At 40.3% G+C, this 21,891-nt stretch overlaps 2 pseudogenes; one reads left to right on the forward strand and one right to left on the reverse strand.

The window, feature by feature from the left end:
* Window positions 1-806: 806 nt before the first annotated feature.
* LOC102859873 lies at window positions 807-7,030 on the reverse strand (annotated as a pseudogene).
* A 10,847-nt stretch (window positions 7,031-17,877) lies between these two features.
* Window positions 17,878-18,142, forward strand: LOC102860278 (annotated as a pseudogene).
* The last annotated feature ends 3,749 nt before the right edge of the window (window positions 18,143-21,891 follow it).

Genomic DNA, 21,891 nt, shown 5'->3' on the forward strand with positions numbered 1-21,891 from the left:
ACTACAGACTTTCCCAGTGCAATACATCTCCTGATCTCTTGACTGCTGGTGCCAAGTATATTGATTGTGGATTGAAGTAAGATGAAGTCATTGACAGTCTTACATGCTAATAGTTGTGTAGACTATTAACAGGGGTGGGGAGTAAACGTGGGGGGTGGAATTGGATAGTTTTGCCTTTGCACCAAGTTTAATTTGAACAGGTTCAGAATTCAAAACAGGAATATCACTATCATCAAGAAAGGAGGTATAGAGAGTGCAGCACATTCTCAGGCTTAAGATTCTTAAATAAAACAGAAACACAGACCATAGTAGCAGCAGAGGTGGCAAAGGACCAGTGACCAAAATGAGGCTGAGCTGAACTATAACTTCCACTCCATGGAGCTATCCTGCTGAAGAACCCAGCTCCCCTCTCATTGCACAGACACCATACATACCCTTTGGAATCAGAGTTCAGTCCATTAGGAGCCAGCAGTCTCATAAAGAGGAATGCTGGTAGTCTTTGAGGTGAACTACTTCCAATGCTGAGATTGTCATGTAACTCTCCAAATCACTTCCCTCCTCTCTAAAATGAGAATAGTAATAGTGACCTCCTAGGAACTTGAAAGATCAACCAAGATACTGTGATTAAGTGTTCACCTGAGTTCTAAGTGCTTTAAAGAGGAACAATTGCACATCCTTCCTCCAGCTGGGTCTTTGGAACAAAGAAAGACACCAAATTTATAAGGATGCTTCTTTATTCAGGAAGATCATGATGTCCTTGGGATAACTAGCTTTATGATAATTTTTGGGACAAAGCTTATGGGACATTAGCAATATATGACTATGGGCATCTGAGCATTCTCAGAATCACCTGTAGGAGGCACAGGGGCCACCTCAGATTCACCAATGGGAGACACACGTTAAGCTTCCCCACCTGTGACTGTGGGCAGTGCCTGGTAGGTAAGGGCCCAGTACTGCATGTACTTGGTCCTCAGGTGCTGCTTCATGGAGTTGCTATCAATCTTACTGTTGATATCCAGGTAGTTGTCATTTTCCAGGGTATAGGGATCCCAATGTGTAGGGACAGCCAAGTGACCCATATTTGGGTCCCTGTGGAGTGAGAAAAGGCAGAATGGGGTCTACAGGCTCACAAGGGTTTGATACTTGCACCCCCTAACCCAGCTGTACTCTCCTGCATGCCTGCACCATCCTCCCTTGCTCTAAGCTAGATCCTGAGTGCAATGACACACTGTGAACTGGCCACTGGTCTGAGTAGTCTGAGGGCCTGGATCAGAGCATTGTGCATTTAGGTAGGTTTTTATCCTCCATGGCAGGCAGGTGTAGACAGCTGGGTTCTATGAGGTTTGTGACTATCTGAAAGTTGGTAAATGAGTGAATAGGGGTGTCAATTGTTCATAGCTACATCTACTTGGGGTGGTACAAGACACTTATATCAATTCCAGGGCTCAATTTAAAATCTTACCCAGTCCTGGCAAAGTTGGTCCAGTAGGCGACCATGGCCTTGGAGACAGTCTTGTCTTCAGGTCCATATACCAGAGGGATGGCCAAAGGCTGCCCAAATACATACTTGAGGTCTTCTGCATGGTGAGCACCCTTCAACTCAGAGTAGATAGGTGTCCAAGAGGTGTAAGAGAACAGGTAGGCGTAGGTCTTGGCACTCCTGTATATGAGTAGGAGGGGCTGCTCATGTTGGTGGATGCTCACCTGAGCTGTCACAGACATGGGCTCAAAGGGAGTCTGTGGGTGAGGTAGGGGGTGATGGGGAGGGTGGGTGCCTGGGAGATTCCAGAGAGGTTCCATAAAGAAACTATTATTGATAGAAAGTTCTATGCCAGACTTATGGACTTGGCTTTTTTATTATCCCTCACCTCTATGCAAGGATTTGAGGCATTTCCTCTTATAATTGAGTACCACCAAGAAAGATTTGCCCTCTCCAGAAGGATCTGTGCTTTTCATTTTATTGGAAAAGATATCTGCCCTAAGTTGTTTCTCTCTTTGACTTTACTACTGGAAGCTCACAGTTAAACTTACTTTTCAGATACTTCAAAACATTTGGCCTAGATGTTCAGTTTTAATTATGTCCTCCTCTTTTTTTAAGTACCCTGGTGATGTGATGTTAAGTCCTCAGATCCTAGCAGAAAGTCTGACAATCTAAGTCCGTCCAGAGGTAACTTGGAAGAAAATCCTGGTGATGGACTTTGGAAAATCAGCCACTGAAAACTTGATGAAGCACAGTTCTACCCTGACACACATCATGAATCAAATCATAACAGCTGAATCAAAGGCAACTGGCTATTATGATTTTTATTGTGGTCACAGAAGCCTAAGTGGCTCAGAGTTATGGGCTAGAAAGATAAATGAAGAGTCAGCTATTTGAATTCACCAGCTACTTCAGGGGAGCAATTTGAACCCACAGGAGTTGCTTCTGTTTCTGGAAAGATTACAACCAAGAAGTCTCTGTAGCTGTTCTAGTCTGCCACATAGGGCTGCTCTGAGTCAGGACTGGCTGGTGAGCACAAAACCATGTGGTCCTATGCTTAAGTTGTTTTGAAAGTAATTATTAAGGGATTTTAATTTTTTAACATTGCTTTCAATGCTGAAGCCCCTCAGAATTACTGAACAAAACCATTGTCCAATGTTCTCTTCCCCTATGTAGCATCAAGAGTGGAAGAGAGACTTAAGAAAATAATTTCCAATGGAAAGTGTTGAATAAGTCAGAGAACCATGGAACATGTGGAAAGCCACAGAAAGGGCTTATAAACGGAGAAGAATGGGAAGGCTCTCCTGAGTATTGTCAGGCCCAAACAAAGGAGATGAGTCAGAGAAACCAGGACCTGAGTGGGACATTTCCAAGCATCCTTACACCCGGGAGCCGGCCACTGGGGAAGCTTTGGCAGCTGGGTGTGGTCTCCCAGGTGAGTCTTTCATGGGAACCACCCCCACTCCCACCCTCACATCCTTACTTGGCATTGAGTCTGTGCTGGGCCACAGCCATTTTGTTAGGTATCAGGAAAAAGAGGTCAGTCTCAAAATCCACCACAGTCTTCTTTTTGGTCTCCGGGGATGAGTGGTCATTCCAGGACTCGGTGTAGATGTCAAAGGTGGCCTTGGCACCTGGGACGCCTTTGGCAGTGGTGAACTTCCTGACTAGATTGTAGAAGTCCTCCCTACGGAAAGCAAACTGACACTGGACTCTCTACCCAGTACCAATAAGGGGTGCCCACACACCCACTCAGAAGAGAGCTATGGACACTCCCATCACCAACATCCTGTTAACTCCTTCATTCTCTCCTCTTTTCTAGTGCCTCCCACCTGTAAGACCACCCTTTCCAGGCTGACACTTTCCCCAGCAGCCTTCAGCATCATTCTGGCTCCTGTGATTTCTGCTTACTCTGTCACTGTCTTGTTAGTCTGGACAATTCCTGGCATGTCTATGTTAGCAAGGAAGCTTCCATCCATGTCATTAGTGCCTGCTAGATAGTCGATGTCTGCAGTATTGGCATACAGTTTCATGGGGTCATCAGGAATGAAGTCTCCATCCACGACCGGGACAAAGTTCAGACCACCTGACATGGACTCTGAGTGAGAAAGCAAATATATTATCATACCTTCCAGTATCCACCTGACCTTTCTGCTCCTAATGGTGGGACTGACTCCATCTCTATGACATTGCAGTGGGCATCTTCTTCCTTCTTATACCCAGAGTAGTTTTTCAACTTGAGTCTTTTTAATGTACTGAGCCAAGGAAATTCTTTTATAATGGTCTGTCCTGTATATTGTTAGATGTTTGTAGTGTTCCTGGTTGCCAGGAGCATACAGTTTTGACAATAATTGTCTCCACAATGTCCCAGAAGAAAAATTGCCCTGGAAGAGCCTCCTTCCCTTCCCTCCCCTCCCCTCCCCTCCCCTCCCCTTCTCTTTCCTTCCCTTCCCTCTCTTCTCTTTGGGAATAAATTTGAGAGGAGAACTGGAAGCAACTGCAGGGGCTGATGAAGTCTATTAGCCAAAAATTCTGAGAGGCTCACAGTGTTTCCTTCCAGAGTCCCTATACCAAACCCTTAAAGAGCTAAATGGGCACAAGTGGATGAGAAAGTACAGTTGCAGGCATGTTGCAGCTTGTTCCTTTGGACAAATTACAAATGAAAGTTGGCTTTGTATTTTCCCACTTGTAAGTTTCATTCACAGAAATTATGTAGCATATGTCATTGTTCTTTGCCTGAGCAGAATGAGCTGGAGAGAATTTTAGCCTACCAGGCAAAAGTTCTGTTCTAGTGGGTCTCCCAAACCTTCACAGATGTAAAACATTAGTAAATATTCTTTGAACACTTGTTGAGTGATTGAATGGTCTTCTAGTACAAATTACTTAGTCTGAAACCATGGATTCCCAGGCAGACTTTAAAGGGTCCATCAATTGCTCTAAATTTGTTAGTGAATACAATGTATATGGGTTCATCGCTAGGGGTGCAAGTCACATATTCTTCAGTTTCTCAAAGGGATTCATGGCTCATGGCAGATAAAAAGGAAGACTGATGCTCTCCAGCATTTACATTTGGGGCCACTGAGTTGGAAAGGGAGCAATTTGATCCAAACAATGGGAATTCTGCAAGTTGGTGACAAGTTTAAGTCCTCAATAAGCCACATTGCTCTCTTCTTCAGGTGCAAGACTCTGCACTAAAGACCCCTTTCAGTCCTTGAACTCCCAGGTCCCCACACCAGGCCTCCCAGTTCACCCTCCAGACCAGTGAAAGGATTTTGGTTGAACAGAGTCAGGGCCTGGGGGTCAATGACTTTCAGACACTTGACCATGGTAGAGGTGACATCCACGGGGCAGCCCACATTCTTGGCCGTCTGTGGGGGACAGGGAATAGTAAGTTGGTAAGTGAGACTAGTGCTCAGGACAGAGAATGATTGGGGATAATGAGGATGGGGGAGACAGGAAGACCCCTCTTGGACATCTGAACTGACCCCCACCCAAGCCCACCCCTGCTTACCACTTACCCATTTGGCCCAGTAAAGTGGGTTCTTTTGAATGGCCCAGTGGCTCACTCCTACGCCACTCTGGCTGATGGCTCGTCTGATTAAGCCCTTGTTGTAGGGAGAGAGGGTCTGCAACACACAGAGGTCCTGTCACCAAGGCCTCGCCCACCCTGCTCCAGCCCAGGCTCAGCCCAAGACTCTCAGTGTGTCAGCTCCAGCCTCCTCTTCCCCTTCTGTCTGTCCCACACCCATTAGCTTCCTCTCAAACCCTTTGGAACAGATCCTTCACTCTAGGGACCCAGACCTGCAGAGAGACACTGGCGCCTCCAGCGGATTCCCCAAAGATGGTGATGTTGTCAGGGTCTCCCCCAAAAGCTGCAATGTTTCTCTTCACCCAAGAGATGGCCATGTGCTGGTCCCGAAGGCCATAGTTACCTGGGAATGAGGCAGGGGTGGGGTAATCACCGGTGACCTTCGGCAGGGAGACAAAAGTGCTAAATATGATAGTCCAAGGCCTGATCCATGGTAGGTGTACAATGAGTGTGAATTTGGTTCAAGTGTCTTTAACTGCACAAAATTCAGGAGTGGAAAATGGTAAGCCAAATATGTTTGGGTTTGAGTGGAGTGCAGAGAAATTTAGGCATTTAGGGCAGAGGAGAAGGCCTGATAGCCTGGTTTTCCAATCATTTCCCCCTTCTGTATAGTGGTCCCTCTACTGTCCATGTCTCCTGCTTATGTCTGTGTTTCTCTGTCTCAGTTTCAGTTTATCATTCTCTGTCTCTATTTCATTTGACACTGCTGTCCCTGCCTCCCTTAATCTATCTCAGGGTCTGTTAATACTGTCTGCTAGTCTCTTTTATTCCCCTACAGCCAAGTATCATGATTTAAATCCAGTATTAAGCACAGTAAAAAAGATTCTGGTTTTTCCATAAAGATTCTAGGAGATGACTGGGAAGATGGGCATTGAGGATGGTATCCCTGCTGGATTTAGAGTTTATGGAATGGAACACAGTACCCCCAAAACAAAGGGCTCTTGGTGTCAGACAAACCTGGAAGGTTGGAATCTCCAGTACTGAGGAAGCCAAGGGGGCCCAAACGATAGTTGAAGGTGACCACAATGACATTGCCTCGTGTGGCAATCTGCTCCCCATCATATGTGGGCTTGTTGGGAATATGTTCTTCCTGTGCAGATCCCATTTGGAAGGCACCACCATGGATCCAGACCATGACAGGCAGGTCTCTAGAGACTGGAGCAGGGACAAGAAGAACCAGTGACCCTCAAGACACCTGGCCAGTCTCTCTTTCATGGTAATCCCCCCCACTTCCAGGCAGAAGGCTTACTTATGTGACCTCCAAGGGCCCTCCCTGCTCCAGGTGGGGGACATTGGTGAGAGCCCCTTTCACATCCATACAACCCACAGTGATTTCAGGAAAGTTCATCCTGGAATTCACAGACACAAACAGTGGGGTTGGACCTGGGACTTAGACGTCTTGGTGTCTTCCACAGGGAGAGAGAAATTCAAGAGGTATTGAGGGTGTGCTCACCTTCCTTCTTGCCCTGGGGGACCCAGATGTTGAGGTACAGGCAGTCCTCTGACCCTACAGTGTTGCCCTGGATCATGTTGATCTGCAGGCACTCACTCTTGTATTCTTCAGCCTTCAGTATCCCTGCAGGCAGAGGCATGTATGGATCTGGCAGGTGTTGCATGGGTCCCACTTGTGGAGGCACCAATGAGCAGTTCTTATCACCTCTATACAGTGCCATGTGGGTAAGATTGGACAGAAATTTAAAACTAATTGCCACAGGCACTACGCAGGTGACAGAAAGGACCAGCATGAGCATGGCTAAGACACCTAGACACCAAAACCCAATAATTGTTGCAAGCACCCAACAACTCACACCTTGCCAGCCAGGGTGCTGCTGGGGGTTCTCCAGGGTCTTGGGGACAGCAGCAAAAGGGATGCCCTTGAAGACATCCACAGAGTCACCAAAGAGGCCAAGTTCCTTGTTGACACCTTCTACAAAGCCACCTTCAGTGTATACCACACCCAACTGTGAGGGAAACATAGGAAGGTCAGGCAGGGTTAGATTCTGGTCAGATGATCTGAGTGTCCAAAGGTTTCCCAGAGATAATGTCATGAGGGGCAGTGCAAATCCATACCTGAGACTAAGGTGGTGCCCCTGACACTTCACCAGGTTGCTTAAGTAACCTGTTTACTGCATCTCCCCTGCTCCTGCTTTCTGGTTTCATAGGTAGTTGTTTGTTTCCACTTAGTAAATCTTCCTGGGGAGCCCAGACAGGCTGAGTGGGATTGTGTGTTTGAGTCCTGTATATGTCTTTGAGTCTCAGTTTCCTCCTCTGTAAGATGATAGTGTCAGTGTCCCCCTCATGGTGTGTGCAATGTTAGATTGCCCAATGAGCAGGGTAAATGCAGGGAGTGTAGCAGACAATTTCTCTTCTTCCACTACATCACAAATTCTGCTTCTAGGTCTGGTTGGCATCTGCTTCTCTCTCTTTCCTATCACACTTTCTTATAGAACCAAAGCCTCCTTTAAAATTCACAGTCTCAGTCAGGGATGGAATTCCTAGGGAGGAAGGTAAGCATGGGATTTCTTGTGCATACCTAGTATCTTTAGTGTAGTGAAAAACACATCAAATTGTTTACTATAGATTGGTAAGTAAGCACAAGTAAGCCCCTATCTTCCTTATTTTATATTCCATCCCTGACTGTAGAAAATCATGCTAGACTGGTGGAATTAATTGTTTTTCACTTTCCTTCCTAGAGAGCTCCAGTGGCCTAGAGGATAAAGATAAACCAAAGGCACATATTTTTAATCCACCAGATGCTTGCTCTGTGGGAGAAAGCTGTATCTCTAAGAGAAAGCACAAACCTACCCTTGATAGACATGACCTAGGGCCAGTGCCTTAACTGTTATGTTTGAAAGAAGGCATAGGGGCAGGTCTGGGGATATAGGAATGTTGAGAGCAAGACTGGCTATGTGAAAGATTGCTCCAGGCCAAAATGAAGAGGTGTGGAGAGACCGCTTCTTACTCTCCTGGAGAAAGAAAGAGCTCTTCTTAGCATCCCAGTCATTCTTTGATCACACACACACACACACATACACACACACACACACAGCTTTAGTGGCACAGTCTGTATCAAGTTACTGCGTGAACTGCAATCCCAAAAGTTATGCCTCTCTGGGAGTTTGAACATACTTCCTATGGAGAGTGAGATGGAGAGAGAAAATGGGCAATCTACTAATATTTAATTTATAGCTGTGGAAACTTGATGAAGGGAGGGTTATTTACGAGTCAGAATAGACTTGAGTCCCAGTTAGCAAGTGACTGAATTAATAAGATCCCTCATGCAAACCAGGCAGAACGTGGATTGGGACACAAAGAATGATGACACACAAAGTACTTGGGTTCTATCCCAAGTGCCTCGGGCTCTCTTTCTCACACTTACCATTGAGGGTAGTTACTCCAACTCAACTGAACTCATTGCTGTTGAGTTGGAACTGACTCTAACTGACCGTAGGTTTTCAGAGACAGTAAATAGCAAGATATCAAAATATCTTGATAGGAACCTATCCAAAGTGCTGAAAAGCAAAAATATAATGCCTGATCTAAGCCATGCTCTTTTCAATTACTTGTTATACACCTAAGAATTGAACAGTAAATAAAGATGACAGAAGAAAATTGATGCCTTTGAGTTGTGGTGCTGAGGAAGAACACTACATAGTCCATGGACTACCAAGAGAATGAACAGATATGTCTTGGAGAAAATGCAGCCAGAATGCTCCTTAGAAGGAAGAATGGTGAAACCGTGTCTCACATACTTTGGGCATGTTTTGAAGGGACATTACTTGGAAAAAAATATCATGACTGGAAAAAGTGAAGGATCAGCACAGGAACAGAAGACCCTGAAAGAAAGAGATTGACACAGTGACTGTAACAATGGCGTTTGGTGTGGCAGAGGGGATGAGGATGGCAAAGGATGGAGCGGGGTTCAGATTTGATGTTCATAGACTCACTATGAGTCATACTCAACTTGAAGGCATCTAACAACAACAACAACAACAAATCACAAGATAGGAGGTTGTCCAACTTCCTCCAGAGGAGAAACTGGTGGATTTAAACAACTTACCTGATTATGTATCCATTGCAAATACTTTCTCAAAAAGCAAAAACATTAATTCCTTGCCCAGCATCAGTGAGGACCACAAGCAATATCCCTTATAGGACATATGAGGAACCCAGGCAAGTTCTTTCATGAAGAGCCAAGGCAATTTACACACACACACACACACACACACACACACACACACACACACCAAGACCCAAGGGGAGCCCCAATGAAAGCCTCAAAAAGTCCTGACCCAGGACCATGGAAGATCCCAGGGAAGTCCCTGTCTAAGATTCATGAGGAGCCCAGGCAAGTCCTCACCAGAGACCAGCAAGATTCCCAGGCAAGTCTCACCCAGGACCCAGGAGAATACCCCCAGACATGCTGGCCAAACAAAGGATAGAAGAAGGAATCCATCTACATTCTGCTTCCTACAAAAGACCAGAGGAGATGATTACCTTCAGAGTGAGGATATGAACAAATATCTGAGCAATCCTTCATCCAAGCTGATTGCAACACTTAGAATTGGAAACCTCTATCAACAATATTGCAAAGATAAGAAACAGACAGCTAGTTACCCAGACACAACAGAATTTGCTTCCCATATACCAATGGTTTCCCAATGTGCAAAGTGTTTGGTGGAGCTCTCAGTTATCAAACAGATTTGGAAGCAGGAGTGGCATCCACTTCCTAAACCACATGCCTCTGGGAACTCTGTGAACTTGGAATTGATGATAGTTATGGAAAGGCATTAGGTCTTTTGTTCATAGAGTCACTATGAGTTGCGCCTGACTTGACGGCAATCAACAATAACAACATACCAAGAAGAACCACACGTAAGTTAAGGAAACAGCAGCCAGGTTTAAAGAATATGGAGAGAGGGAGGCATAGGGGGTTGAAAACAGCCAGCAAAACAAGTGTTCTAAAAAAGTAGACCAAATCACTTAACCAAAGAATATCCCAGGGACAGGAAGTGAAAAAATATACTGGTAAGGAATTCCAAGAACAGGTACTCAAGAAATTACAGAACATGGAAAAAAGGAATTTAAAATTCTAAGTAAAAGGGTGCAATAATAAAAAAAATCACAAGATAGAGAATATACAACCAATCAACACTAGGAAAAAAATAGAAAAGTGTGAAAATGCAATCCAGAACAACAAGCCTGATAGTACAAAAGTTTACAATATGTGGGAGAGGCAAAAGAACAGAATGTAAGAAATGGAACAGAGAGTCAGTGAGACAGAATACAAGAAACCAATGAGAAATTTGTAGAAGAGAAAGCAGAGATAATATGGAAGGAAAGTGAACAAAACATGGAATCATGTGGATAACATCAAATGAAACAACACATGTATGATTGGAATTCCAAAACTGATGTGGTGGATGGGTGGGGAACAACATTAAGATGTTTGAGGAAGAAGTACTGGAAGAAAACTTCCTAGATATAATGAAATGGAAGAAAGTACACATTCAGCGTATTAGAATTGGAAAGAAAAACGTCAAGACATATGATAGTCAAATTCTTCAAACCAAAGGCAAGGTGGTGGTGGTGGTGGTTGTTGATTGCCTTCGAGTCAAGCATGACTCATAGCAACCCTGTGAACAAAAGACCTGAAGCCAGTTCAAGACAAACAAAGCATCACCTACAAAGTAGAATCAATAAGATTAAGCTCTGACTTCTCAGAAGGATTTATCTGAACAAGAAGATAATGGAATGGCACATACGTAAGGCTAAAAGAAAAGAAATGCTAAATGAGAATCTTGTATACAGACAAATTATCCATCGATAATGAAGGAGACATTGAATAATTTGCCAAAAAGCAGGAACTTAAAGACTTCACAAAAATAAGACCAACTCCACAGGAAATGTTAAAGGAAGTTCTTCACACAGAAATAACAAGGAAAAGAGGAAGGTCCAAAGTAACCAGCATCAACAACAAAAAGGAGTCAGCATAATGGCAACCATAAAATCTGGCTTGTTGATAATGTTACTGAATGTGAACTGCTTAAAAGGACCAATTAAGAGAAAAAGAGTAGCTGATTAGACTTAAAAAACAATGCCGCCTGTAACAGACATTTCTAAGAAAGTAGGAGAAAGGGTAAAAATCAAAGAATATTAAAGTACAAAGAATATTCCAAGTCAATGGCATCCATAAGAAAGTAGAACTGGAAATATTAATCTCTGATAAAATAGATTTCAGCCTGAAATACACCAAAAAAGAGGCCGAAATGCATCAAAACAGATTTCAAAAAAGGACACTATGTAATAACCGAAGGCACGAAGGAGAAAGAAGACATAACTTTAATTAATATCTATGCAGTAAATAAGAGGCCTGCAAAATACAGAAAATAAATGTTAATAGGTTTGAAGGAAGAATGAGACAACATAATAAGTGTGTAGGAGACTTCAAAAAATCATTCTAACTGGAAGAAGAAAGGTCAACTTGAAAGAAATGGAACAAAGATGCAGCAGACCTAAATTATACAAATAGCAAAATCAATCACACAGACGTCCACCATTCCACCTAAGAAAAACTGAGAATTTTTTCCCTAATGAAATGGTACATTCTACAGAAATTGCCATTCATTAGGACACAGAGTAAGCCTAAATAAATTAAAAAAAATCTAAATAATTGAGTCTATTCTCAGATCATTATCCATAAAACTAGAAATTAACAAAAAGAAGGTAAAGGATTAAAAAAATCCACATGGAACTAAATATCATCTTCCTGAATCACTACCAGGTTGCATAAAAAAATTAACATCAAATGAAAAAGTTTCTTGAAATAAATGAGAATAAAATACAATGTATCACAACATCTGGGATATAGGAAAGGCAGTTCTTAGAGGTCAGTTCATAGCAATAAGCAAAGACACACAAAAAAGGATAAGGAAGAAAAGAAATTATTTAATCCAGCAACTAAAAAAAAAAAAAAAAAAGAACAACAAGCTAACCCTACAGCCTCCAGAAGAAAGAACATTATGAGAATAAGGGATAAAATAAATGGAATTACAACAATCAACAAGATCAGCATCTGGTTCTTTCTTAGAGTTAATAAAATAGACAAACCATTGACAAACTTAACAAAAGAAAAGGCATAAATAACACAAATAAGAAATGAAAGAAGCAGCATTATAAAAGAAAAAGCTGAAATGAAAAGATAATAACTGAATATTATGGAAAGCTATACTTTGGCAAATTTTAAAATCTAGAGAAAACGAACAAACTGCTAAAGACTAAAACTTACCCAAATTGAATACTTAAACAGACCTAACACAAAAGAAGAAATTAAACAGACCATAAAAATTCCAATAAAAAAAGGTCAAGCCCAGATGACTTCACTGGTAAGTTCTACCAAACATTCAGAGATGAACTCTCACCAATCCTACTTAAATTATTTCAAAATATAGAAGAACTCTCAGAGATATGAAGCAAGTAATTCCAAAGCTAGGCAAAAACATCATAACCCTCCCCAAAAAAACCCCAAAACCACAAACTATAGACCGTAGATCTGAAAATCTTCAACAAAATCCTAACCAATAACATCCAACAATATATAAAAACCAATTCATCATGATGAAGTGGGATTCATAATAGTTTTGCAAGAACATTTCAACATAAGAAACAATTATCATATAAATAAAATAGAAAAATCACATAATTATATCATTTGATGGAATAAAGGCCTTTGGTAAAATCCAACACCCCTCCCTAATTAAAATATACCAAAAAAATTAAAAATACAGGGAAATTTAACCACACAATTAAAAGTATATATGCAAAACAAGAGTCAATATCATTTTCAGCAGACAGACTAGATATCCTTTATAAAAAGGGATCAAACAAGGAAGGTCACTATCACCACTTTTATTCAGTGTTCCACTGGAAATCCTAGCTAGAACAATTATGCAAGGGAAGTAAATAAGAGGCATACAAATTGGCAAAGAGGAGGCAAAACTCTCTCTTTGTGCAGATGATATGATGGTGCACATAAAAAAGCCCAGATTCAACAATGACAACAACCAACCAAACAAAAACCAACCTTTGTAGATCACTTTAGCAGAGAGGCAGTTTATAAGATCAGCATACAAAAATAAAATTTCTCTACAGCAACAACTAAAACACTGGAAAGAAAACAAGAAAAGCATATACCGTATACAATAGGCAGCCATAAGTTGACATACTTAAGAATAAAGCTAAGTAGAAATACAATGAACGTATATAAGAAAAAGTGCAAAACACTACTATAAGAAATTTGTTCAAATAAAATAGATGAATAGGATCTTCTAAGAATCAAATACCTATGCACATCAAAAAACTTCTCCCACAGGGTAAAATGTAAACCCACAGACTGGGGAAAAATATTTGGTAATGACATATCTGATAAGAGACTCACATCTAAAATTTATAGAATACTCCAACCCCTCAACAAGGAAAAAAAAACCCAACTCAGTTGCAAAATGAGCACAGAATATGAATAGACACTTAACCAAATAAGACATTCAGATGGCAAACAAACACATGAAGAAATGTTCAAAATCCCTAGCTATCAGAGAGATGCAAATCAAAACAACTATGAGATATCACCTCACCCTAGTATCAATAACAAAGTAACAACAAAAGCTGGCGAGGTTGTGGAGAGACTGGAACCCTTACTGTTGGTGAGGGTGTGAGATGGTGTAACCACTAATGGAAGGTGGTATGACTCTTTCTCAAAAAGTTAAAAATAGAAATACCATTGGATCCAGAAATTCAACTACTAGGAAATATACCCTAAAGAAACTAGAGCTGCCGCACAAACACTATGGAATACTGTGCAGCACTGAAAAACAAGGAACTTATAAAATATTACACAGCATGAGTGACCCTGGAAGACATTATGCTGGGTAAATGATCTCAGTCACAAAAGGACAAATATTGCATGACACCACTGTTATAAAACAGAACTGACATGGGGGTTAAGGGGAAACTAAAAAGAGGGGATAAATAATGAACACTGCATTGCAACAGATGAAGGAAAGAGCTATTTAAAAGTAATATATGATTATGCACTATTTGTTTTACAATAGTCCAGAATAAGAGGTGCATAGGACTTTATTTTTTTAAAAAGCTAACCTGGGAGGGGGGTGGATTGGAGGGGCATGGAAGTGAGGAAAATGTGCAAAAGAGAATGAATGAAAATCCAACATTTCTGTAAAATTTTGTAAAGATCCCAAATAGGAAAAACTTAATCAAATGAAAAATATTCTATGTTCACAAATAAGAAGACTCAACTTGTGAAAGTGGCAATCTTACCAAAAGCAATATGTAAGTTAGATGCAATCCCAATACAAATACCAACCTCCCTTTTCAAGGACATAGAAAAGGAAATTTCTAATTTTATTTGAAAGTGAAAGACCCCAAATAAGCAAATATCTTCTGAAAAATAAAAACTAACTAGGAGACATCACATTTCCCGTTCTCAAAACCTACTACACAACTGTAGTAATCAAAATAGCATGATTACATGATAGGTACAATGATTGGTATATAAATCTGTGCAATAGAATTGAGAACTCAGAAACCAACCCATCTACCTACCTCCAATTGATATTCAACAAGGAAGTGAACCCCATAAATGGAGAAATGACAGCCTATACTTAACAGAAGGGGCTGGTAAAACTGGATATTCATAAACAGAAAGTGAAAACAAGATCCACATGTCACTCTATAAAACAACAACAACAACAACAACAACAAAACAAAAACCCACACACCAAACCTATTTCAAGAAAACTAAAAGACAACCAGGGATCTAGAGTTAAAAGAAAAAAGAAATCATAAATATCATCAGAGTAAAGTTACCAACTAATTAGAAACCCTGATTTATGGTATAAATAGGCTATCAATGATAGCCAGCAATGCATAACCTGAAGACAACAAAATCAAATCCCTGTGTGCATCAAAAACTTTTTCAGTAAGGTGAAAAGAAAGCGCACATACTGGGAAAATATATTTGGCAATGTCATTTCAGATAATAGATTCATGTCTAAAATTTACAGACAGCTATAATGCCTCCACAAGAAAAAGACTGGAAATTCAATACAAAATGGGCAAAAGACATGAAAAGACTCTTCACCAAGGAGATTATTTGGATGACCAATGAACACATGAGGGAATGTACAAAATTACTAGCAATTAGAGAGATGTAAATCAAAACAACAATGAGATACCATCTCATCCCTGCAGCAATAGTAATGTTTAACAGTACAGCACACAATAAATGTTGGTGAGAATGTGGGGAGATTGGAACTCGTATGCACTGCTAGTAGGATTGTAAAATAGTATCACTGTGCCCAAATGTCCAACCACAATTGAATATACTGAGAAATTGTGGTACATTTACACAATGGAATTCTATGTAGCACTCAAGAACAATGACATTTAAAAAAAAAGCTACGTAACTTGGGAGAGGCTGAAGAGCATTATGCTGAGTGAACTTGCACAGTCTTATATGGACATATATTGCATAAGACTATTACTATAAAAATGGAAGAATAACTAGTAAAACATGTATAAGAACTCATACATGAGCTGAGGATGAGTAGGGGAGAAACCACAGGGTTGCACAGTTTGGTGGGTGGAGGAAGAGTGGGAAGGACATGGGAAGGATCCGGATGAAAAGACAGGGTAATGAAGGACAAGGAACAATGATTAATTTTATCAAACATAATGCATGAGAATAATTGTATGAAACACAATGTGAGTGAAAAATAGTGTGAAACATAATGTATATGAACTTCGTAAACAAACCAATCAAAAAATACATTAGAAAAATGGTACCCGGAGCTGTCATTACTGTCCTTGTTCTCAGACGCTACTGGTCCAACTAGGACTGTGCACCACAATGGCTTGAGTAAATGAATGACAGTGCTTTGAGTGACTCTAAGCAAGTTGTTTGTTGTTGTTATGTGCCGTCGAGTCGCCTGCGACTCATAGCGACCCTATGTACAACAGCCCTAAACCCCGCTCTGTCCTGTGCCAATTGCACTGTCCCCGACACTCCCATCCCAATTATCCCAGTCACTGAATCAATCCACCTCATAGAGGACCTTCCTCTCCTGCGCCGTCCCTCCACCCTCCCAAGCATGATGTCCCTCTCCAAAGATCGGTCTCTCCTCACAATATGTCCAAAGTATGTTAGATGGAGCCTCAGAATCCTTGCCTCCAAGGAGCCACCCGGGTTAACCCTTTCCAGGACAAATCTGTTTTCCTAAGCAGTCCATGGTATTCTCAATACTCTTCTCCAGCACCACAGCTCAAAGGCATCAATTCTCCTTCTATCCTCCCTGGTCATTGTCCAACTCTCTGATGCATAACAAGTGATTGCGAAGACCATGGCCTGTATCAGATGTACCTTAGTCTCCAGAGAGACAGCATTGCTCTTCAGTGCTTTGGAGAGGTCCCTAACAGCAGACTTTCCCATGGCAATGCGCCTTTTAATCTGTTCTGCATATAGGTTGAAAAGGTATGGAGATAGGATGCATCCCTGGCGTACGCCCTTCCCAATTTTGAACCATGAAGTGTTCCCTTGCTCTGTTCTGATCCAAGTATAAGTTTCGCATTAGAATGATCAAGTGTTCTGGGATTCCCATTCTTCTCAGAGTCAGCCATAGTTTGTTATGATCTACACAGTCAAATGCCTTTGCATAGTCAATGAAACACAGATAGACATTCCTCTGGTATTCCCTGCTTTCAGATCCATCTAACATCAGCTACAATATCTCTAGTACCACGACCCCTTCTAAACCCAGCCTGGACTTCAGGTAGCTCTCTCTTGAGGTGCTGTTTCAGTCGTTTTTGGATAATCTTCAGTAAAATCTTGCTTGCATGTGATATCAGTGAGATTGTTCTGTAGTTTCCACATTCTGTTGGGTCACCTTTCTTTGGGATAGGCACAAATATCGATCTCTTCCAGTCAGTTGGCCAAGTGGTCGTTCTCCAGATTTCTTGGCACAACTTGGTGAGCACGTCCATGGCAGCATCTGTTAACTGAAATATGTCAATTGGTATACCATCTCTTCCTGGAGCCTTATTTTTTGCCATTTCCTTCAAAGCAGCCTGAACTTCTTCTTTCATCACCATAGGCTCTTGCTCATATGTTGTTTCATGAAATTCCTCTGTGTCTTCCAATTCCTTTTGATACAGTGACTCAGTATATTCTTTCTTTTTTTTTTTTAGTATATTCTTTCCATCTTCTTTTAATACTTCCTGGATCATTTAACATTCTGCCGAAAGCATCCTTGATTATAGCAACTCGAGTTTTGAATTTGTTCTTCAGTTCCTTGAGCTTAAGATATGCTGAGCAAGTTCGGCCCTTTTGATTTTCTGACTCCAACTCCTTTGCACATTTCATTGTAATATTTTGCTTTGTCATTCCGTGCTGCCTTTTGAAATCTTCTATTCAACTCTTTAGTATCTTGAATTCTTCCCTGTGCTTTGGCTTCTCTGTGCTCCAGTGCAATTTTCAGAGTATCTTCTGACATCCATTTTGGTCTTTTCTTCCTCTTCTGTCTTTGTAATGACCATTTGCACTCTTCCTGGATGATACCCTTGATATCCTCCCACAACTCATCCGGCCTTCGCTCATTAGTGTTCAAAGCCTCAAACCTGTTCCTGAGATGGTTCTGAAATTCAAGCAAGTAAGAAAATGGAAAAAGGAGAAACCATTGTGCCCCAGCCACTAGATAGTGAAGAGAAAATCACTGGTAAAAAGACTTCAGCAGCCATGGCTAGTTGTGATGCAAAACCAAAATCAATAAGTCGTGCCAAAAAGTGGTCAGAAGAGATAAAAAATCTGTACCGATTTCAACAAGCAAGATCAAAATGAGATTGAATATAAACAAGTAAAACAAGTTTCTATGGTAGATCATTGGCCAGAGACAGGCTATGTGAAGAAACCACAGAGAAGTGACAATACTTTCTATTACTACAACAAACACAGGCAATGTGATGATAAAGAAGTCCACAAAGTGAAAATTTATCCTTATTAGGCTTTCTTCTGGTGTAAAGAAACATCTCTGTTAAAGGAGATTTATTAAAGGGAAAAAAAGGTGAATATAGAAATCCCTTATGTCTCAGCTATTCCACTACTAGAGATATACTCCAAGGGAACCACAATTGAGATATGAATGGATAAATGTACACTTATGTTCATTACTGTATTATTTTCAATACTAAGAAAATGGAAACAGCCATATGCCCATTAACAAACAAATAGATACTGAAATTGTGGTACATTACATATCAGAATACTATGTAGCATTAAACAACAATGAATTTGTAAAATAGTAGATGACAACATGAATGATTCTAGAGGACATTATGTTAATAATACTAATTATGCTAACTAACTCAGTCACAAAGAGACAAATACTGTATAAAATTGCTACTATGATAATAAAATGATATCTGAGGGTGTGGCATGGGGAGAACAGAAAGAGAATGGATACACAATGAACACTGTAAAGGACCAGGACAAGGGAGGTTTGATCTGTGAAGTAGCTAAATAAGAACAATACAGCCATGGCTATTATTAAACAGTAACAAGACATGTTCAAAAGGGGAGGGTAGTGGGGAAGGAGAGAGAAAGAAGGAAGGAGAGAAATACTAAGACAGCAGAGATTAGTGGATGAATGGTAGGGTGAAGGAAGAGACAAAGTACAATGGAGATCTGATGATGTTAGACAAGAAAAGAAATTGATTAATTAACTGTATGGAGCTCAATGTATATGAGTGATTATATAAAACATAATGTATGCAAACATAATTGTATGCAAACCAATTAAAAACCTAAAATAGCAACTATACATATGGACCTAACATGACGGACGAATCAGGAATCAGATTGACAACATCAGTGGAAAGACTGGGTGGAGACCATCAACATCAGCAATTAAAACAAGGTTAGGGAATTCATTTTTTTTTAAACCAAGGCCAAGGGCTAATGTAGAACAGATCTTCAATTAATTACTCATGTGCAAGACCAACTTTGAAGAAAATGAAAACAAGTTCATAAGAACCCAAATGCTACCTTAAGTCTATCACATCTAAATATAAAAACAATTTAAAGACTAGATTTAATGCATTGAACACTAATGATTGAAGACCAGATGACCTGGGGATGACATCAAGGATATCATCCATGAAAAGTAAAGGTAATTACAAATACAAAGGGGAAAGAAAAAACCAAAATGAATGTCAGAAGAGACTCTAAAAATTGTACTAGAATGCAGAGAGACCAAACAAGGGGAGAAATGCTGAAATAAAAGAGGTAAGATTTCAAAATGCAGCATGAGAAGACAAAGTAAAGTAATATAATGAAATGTGCAAAAGAGCTGGACTTAGAAAATCAAAAGGAAGAAATTACTTGGCATTTTTCAAGCTGAAAGAACTGAAATACAAAGTAAATTTCAAGTTGCAATGCTGAAGGATTTTTTAGGCAAGATCTTGAATGATGCAGGAATCATCAAAAGAAGATGGAAAGAATACATAGAGTGATTGTACCAAAAATAGTCGGTCAACAATTGGACCATTTATTGAAGTAGAATAAAATTGAAAACAAATGTTGATTGAAGGAATAAGTTGAAGCTGTACTGAAAGCACTGGTAAATCTAAAGCACCAGGAATCCCAACTATAGCAAGTGATCTATTTCAGCAAACAGATGCAGCCCTGGACATGTTCACTACTCTATGCTAAGACATATGAAGACATCTAACTTACCAACTGTTTGGAAGAGATCTAGAATTTGTTTCCAATTCTCAAAAAAGGTGATTCAACAGAGTGTGAAACTCTGAAACAATATAATAGCATGCAGTTGAAATATTGGTGAAAATTTATTTAAAACAGCTAGGGTAGTATACGAACAGGGGACTTTCAGATATTCAAGGTTGATTCAGAAGAGGCCATGACTGAAAGGATATCATTGATTGCTGATGTCAGATTGATTTTAGATGAAAACAGAGATAACAGAAGATGGTTATTTATGTTTTATTCTCTATGCAAAGACATTTGACTTGGGAATCATAAAAAAATTAAAGCTAATACTGAGAAAAACAGGAATCCCAAAACAGATTGTATTCATGTAAAACCTATACATAGGTCAAAAAGTATTTGTCCAAACAGAAGAAAACAAAGGAACACTGCATGGTTTGAAATCAGGAGAAGTGTATACCAGGGTTGTATTCTTTCTCCACACCTATTCAATCATTCAAGAAGTTGAACTATATGAAGAAGAATGTGGAGGAAGAATTGGAGGAAGACTCAGCAACAGTCTATCCTGTACAGATGACACAATCTTGCTTGCTGAAAATTGTAGAGGACTTGGAACACTTTCTGCAAAATAAAATAGTACAGCTTTCAATATGGATTACATCTTAACATGAAGAAATGAAAGTCCTCACCATTAGACCAGTAGTAACATTATGATTGTTGTTGTTGTTATGTGCTGTCAAGTTGCCTGCAACCTATAGTGACTCTATTATGTACAGTAGCTCTGAACCCTGCCCTGTCCTGAGCTAGTCTCACTAATTCTGACACACTAACCCCCACTGATCCAGTGACTGTATCAATTCATCTCATCCAAGGTCTTCCTATCCTGCACTCCCTTTACCCTTCCAAACACGATGTCCTTCTCCAAGAACTGGTCTCTTCTGGGCCACATGCCCAAAGTAAGTGAGATGGAGCTTCAAAATTCTAGCCTCCAAGGAGAAAGCTGGTTTCACCCTATTCAAGACAGACCTATTTGTTTTCTTGGCAGTCCATGATTCTTTTAAGACTCTTCTCTAGCACCACAATTTGAAAACATCTGTTCTTCTTCTGTCATCCTTAATCATTGTCCAGCTCTCTGATGCACAGCAAGTAATTTAGGAAGAACATGGCCTGGATCAGGTGCACCAACATTATGATAGAAGAAGAAATTATTGATATTATTAACAATTTCATCTTACTTGTATCTACAATCAACATCCATGGTAACAAAAGTTAAGACATCAAAACACTTGCTGCATAGAGGAAATCTGCTGTCAAGGACCTCTCTAAAGTGCTACAGAACCATGATGTCAGTTTAAAGACCGATGGGCTTGGAGAATAAAAAGTGACAAACTCACTATGTATTTCCCCAACTAAAAGAACTGAAAAACAAATGTACATTTCTAGTTAGAATACTTAGAGATGCTATAGGCAAAATTTTCAATGATCCAGGAAGCATCAAAAGAAGATGGAGGGAATACACAAAATCATTGTACCCGAAAGAACTGGCCAACATTGAAATATTCTAGAAAGTATCATGTAATCAAGAACCAATGGCTAAGAAGGAGGAAGTTGAAGCTGCACTGAAGACATTGGAAAAAAAATACCCCAGGAATTGATAGGATACGAATTTACATGTTTAAATGACAGATGTAGCCCTGTACATGCTCATCAGTCCATTCCTAAAAATTTGGAAGACAGCTGCCTGGCCAACTGACAGAACAGATCCATATTTGTTCCCATACCTTAGAGAAGTGACCAACAGAATATGGAAATTAGTGAATAATATTAATATCACATGTAATAAAAATACTGCTGAATAGCATTAAACTGTTCAAGCAAGATTTAGAAGAGGCTATGGCACCAGGGATATCATTGCTGATATCAGCTGGATCCTGGCTAAAAGCAAAGAATACCATCAGGGTTGGGGTGAGACTGATAAATTACGTAAATTGCATTGAAACAGGTGAGGGAGAGAACTGTTTAAAAGCG

This window comes from Elephantulus edwardii, unplaced genomic scaffold, assembly GCF_000299155.1.
Source record: "Elephantulus edwardii isolate Elephantulus edwardi_28Jun2011 unplaced genomic scaffold, EleEdw1.0 scaffold00141, whole genome shotgun sequence".
Taxonomy (NCBI): domain Eukaryota; kingdom Metazoa; phylum Chordata; class Mammalia; order Macroscelidea; family Macroscelididae; genus Elephantulus; species Elephantulus edwardii.